This window comes from Podarcis cretensis, assembly GCF_951804945.1.
Source record: "Podarcis cretensis genome assembly, chromosome: 14".
NCBI lineage: Eukaryota > Metazoa > Chordata > Lepidosauria > Squamata > Lacertidae > Podarcis > Podarcis cretensis.
In genome coordinates this window covers 23,734,232-23,738,609 of record NC_137183.1, presented here as the reverse complement: position 1 = coordinate 23,738,609, position 4,378 = coordinate 23,734,232, and the positions used below count along the sequence as shown (strand labels likewise).

Below are 4,378 nucleotides of genomic sequence, written 5' to 3'. Positions count from 1 at the left end.
AACTGTAGTCTTTTAAGGGTGCTGTAAAGTGTTAACAGACTCATATCCCTTTCCTTGAGCTACAGTTCTCAGAGTGGTGTAACAATCAATCCATCTTCCCAAGGAAATCTGGAATTGTAGCTCTGAGGGGAAGAGGGGGTCCTGCAACCACTCTCCGTGCCTTTAACAACGTACACTTCCCAGAAGCCTTTGGGAGGAAGCCATGTCTGTTTAAAGTGGTATGGAACTGCTTTAAATGTTTAGTGCAGATGGGGTCACAAACACACCCTCTGTCCTCCATTCATACAATAAAGTGTCATCACTGCTCAAGGACCCATTCTCACCAGGCAAAAGCACTCAAGGGAGGTGTGAGGCAAGACCAGTAAGAGGTGTAGCTTGGAGACAGAAGGTGTGGCTGAGGAGGGGGCGTGGCTTGGACCCAAGGCCAGGAAGGGAGGCTTGATACATTTGGGCCTCAGAAATGAAGTCTCACACTCCCTGGGCTACAACTCTCATCCACCCCAGTCAGCATGGCCAGTTTAGGTTTAATGGTAGTTGTAGTCCAACAACTGCTAGAAGACACCACATTGGTTACCCCTAGAGTAGACCAATCGTCTCACCTGTTATAAGGCAGCTTCTTCTGTGAGAAAACACAGTAGGAACCAAAGGGTAGTACGAGATTTAGGGCACTGTAGGGGGTGCAAAATTATTATTATTATTATTATTATTATTATTATTATTATTACTGTTTTTGTAATAATGTGTACTTTCAACAAGCCTATTGAGAAGATCCATTAAAAAGCAACTCTACCAAAAGGAATTATAGCAAAAATTAGTTGGGGGGGGCACCAATTTTTTTCCTCTCTCGGGGCACCATATTACCAAAGTCTGCCCCAGGAAGAGGAAATTAATTGCAGAAAGGTGAATGTTGCAGATATTAACCGCAGGCTCCTGCAAAAGCATCACCAGCCCTCTAACAAGGAAACCTAGCGACGGAGAAGTTGGTGACGTCTGATTTTACCAGGGTATTTTACTAGGCTTTGCTAGCAAGTACCACAATAAACGGGCCTAGCCTTCAGAAGAAAATCTCAACGTGCTCTCTCTCTCTCTCTCTCTCCTTTCCTTCCAGTGTTCTTCTAAGGCCAGGACCAAAACACAATCAATAAATGCAGAGATAAGAGAATTGCACGCCATGGTAGTGGTGGGCTTAGCAGAAGGTAAGTGTGTGGGCGGTTGCCAAGCATGGGGCTGGTTTGTTTATGCGAACTTTAAATAATTCCTTTCTTTATCCCTGTTGAGCTTGTCCCCAGCGTGACAAAAATAAACGTGTCTCCTTGGCCTATTGTTTGGAAGCAGAGGGCTGCCGAGCGAGGGGGAAATATTGCAGTGACCGAGGGAGATACACGTAAGAGGCTGACCTTTAACTGTGGTACCTATAACCAATCTCATCAAATTAACGCACTGTATATTTTCCTTAATAATCTCTGATTAGGCTCAGGGTATGAGCGGACACGATCGCCCGCCATTGCTATGCAGCGGGAGGCCCTGCTTAGCACCGGCCAAGCGTTTGGGAATAAATGAGCAAAATGGTTTAATTTGATAGGGTTAGAATCCTGCAGGCTCTGGGACGAAAGGTCGCCAACAGCCTCGCTCGCGCTGAATATGCAGAAATAAAAAAAAGCAAATTGCTTACATCTGCTGGCAGGAGCAGGGAAAGCGATCTGATTGGACGGGCTGAGGGCTCTCCATCTCTTTTGGGTTAGAGAGAGGTTTTCAGAGCATCAAAAGCTCGTAATTGGAGTAATTCTGAATTAATGGACACACACACACTGGTTTGAGGCAGCTGGCTGTCGGCTGCTTCATGCTTAGGAATGCTTAGGGATGGGGACGAGGAGACTTAAACAAATAGACGCAAATTGTCCTTTATTTCAAGGAAATATCTCTGTGCCATTTGAATATTGTTGACTGTAACAAGCACTGTTGAAACGTGCACCCCCACACACACCAATTACCCCCCTTTTTTCTATCGTCAGGAAGAAGCCTACCCCACTTTCACGGCAGGGAAAAATGCAATTCTGCACTGTGTTGTGTTTGTTCTGGTGGCCGGATTTGGATATGTGAGCAAAAGATACAGAAAGCTGTCTTATACTGAGTTGGAGCAATGCTCCTTCTAGCCCAGTGTTGCCTGCATGGATCGACAGCAGCTCTTCAGGATTTCGGTCGGGGTCTCTCCCAACCCTGCTTGGACAGGCTGGGGATTAAACCTGGGCCCTTCTGGGTGTAAAACAGATGCTCTACCATGGAGCCACGACCCTTCCCCCTACTGATAGCTCAACTGTTTAGAGCATGGTGCTGATAACGCCAAGGCTACAGGTTCGATCCCCGTATGGGACAGCTGCATATTTCTGCATTGATCTTTGGGGTCCCTTCCAGCTCTACAATTCTATGATTCTATGATAGGATGAGAGATGGCAAAGAAGGTACAGGGGCACTTTCTGAGAGTGAGAGTGATTAAGGCTGATTGCATCCTTATTCTGGAATTGTACGTGATCTTATGGAGCAGCTGGGCTCAGGGAAACCAGAATAGGTGGAAGGCCTTGTGGATAAAAGAAGGTGTATACCAGGGGTGCCCAACTCCCAAGAGACTGCAATCTACTTTTAGAATTAAAATATGGCAATGATCTACCCCCGTTTTGGGGGGGTTCAGGTCAGAGTTGCTCAGCTTCTTTTAGGGAGGAAGAAAGACCTGCTTTTGTACAAATACTTTCTTAGGAGGGAAGTTCCATTTTGGGGGGAGTTAAAGGCAAGGGTCAAAGGGAAAAAGTCACTCACAATAATATCACTTTGAATGAAAACAGCCACAGAGAGAAAGCTCCATCCTCCCTTCCACTGATCAGGCAACAATGGAGGGCAGGGCGAGGGGGCGGGACAGGAGTCAGTTTCAATGACACTGAGGAAAGGGAGCCAGGGATCGACCCATGATCTACCAAAACTTTGCAGGGATCTGCCAGTAGATCGCAATCGACCTGCTGGACATCCCTGGTGTATACCAACTGAAATAAATGAGGAAGGAGCTTCATAGGTGCACAAACCCTCCAAGTGTCCCTATTTCCCAGGGACAGTCCCGGAATTACGAAAACCATCCCGGCTTCTGATTTGATCCTGGAATGTCCCTATTTCCCCCACCAGCATATCCGCTGAGGAGAGAGGAGGATGAGATGATGCTTTTCCTGAGTGGTGGCAGCAGCAGTAGCGGCTTTGAGGGAAAATCCTGTGGCTCCTCCGTGGCTGCCACTGCCAGCTCATAGCAGCTACTGGAGAGCAGGCAGGGAGAAGAGGACACCACCACCAAGGCCCCGCCCCATGTGACAGGCCTGCTATGAGGGGCAGGCAGAGGGCAGGGCCACCCTGGGCGGGAAGAAAGCGGGAGCAGCGCGGAGCACAAGGAGTCTTGATTTTTTTAATTTAAAACAAAAAAGTTTTGTGCATCTTCCGTCTGATCTTGCCCCTTTCTAAAATTTATTTATTGGTTTGTGCTTCTCCTTTTGTAAATCTACCAAAGTATAAAGTAAACTAAAAACGGGATTAAAGAGTTTTCTAAGGGTGGTGGAGGGCATGTAGGTTTGTGTGTGTGTGTTTACGTAGTACAGGCAACCCTACTCAGACATGTAATTTTATTTTTTTATGTATATTTTTAGAACTGCTGGTTTTACTTTTATTTTGATAAACTGCTGTTTAATTTGCTTTTAATGTACAATTTTATCAGTGTATTCTTTGCAAATTCTGTGTAAGCCACTTGGAGGTTCTGGATGATTAAGTGGCATATAAAGCCTGTTAAAGGAATGAAATAAGTGAATAGATAGCCTGAGAGTGAGCACATCAGCATGCAATTTATGGGCAAGGCTTTTGAGAACACAGTGGTCGACGGTTGTGATGCAATGCTTTGGGGCTCTACATAGTTCCTAAGCCTCCGCTATGGGCCATAGAACTTATTTTTTTATTCATAGCATATATATTCTGCCTATCAACCGAGACCTCTGGGTAGTTTACAGGCCTTGCAGATCCTTAAAATACAAAATCCAACAACCTCAAGAGATAAGTGCCAATGCAGTGTCAACAGAAGCAGAAAACATTGAGAGCAATAAAGAGACCGTTGAAACAAAGGGTTGCATTCAGTGCTAGCCCTGCTCAGAGCGCAGACCCAATGAAATCGATGGACCTAAGTTGGGGTGGCAGTGTTGCATAGTGGTTAGCGTGTTGGACTAGGATTTGGAAGACATGGGTTCAAACCCCCACTTAGCCATGATGAATTGCTGGGTGGCCACCCTCAGCCTTATCTACCTCACAGGGTTGTTGTGAGGATAAATCCGAGAGCGAGGGAAACCACGTATGTCACCTT

The 4,378-nt window shown here is 46.1% G+C and overlaps 1 long non-coding RNA gene across 1 annotated transcript; it reads left to right on the top strand.

Moving 5' to 3' along the window:
• The first annotated feature begins 299 nt into the window (after nt 1-299).
• Nucleotides 300-2,241, top strand: LOC307203551. Its single transcript, XR_013833283.1, has 4 exons — nt 300-368; nt 1,121-1,196; nt 1,279-1,384; nt 2,013-2,241. It is a non-coding gene; the product is annotated as an uncharacterized lncRNA (long non-coding RNA).
• Nucleotides 2,242-4,378: the final 2,137 nt, after the last annotated feature.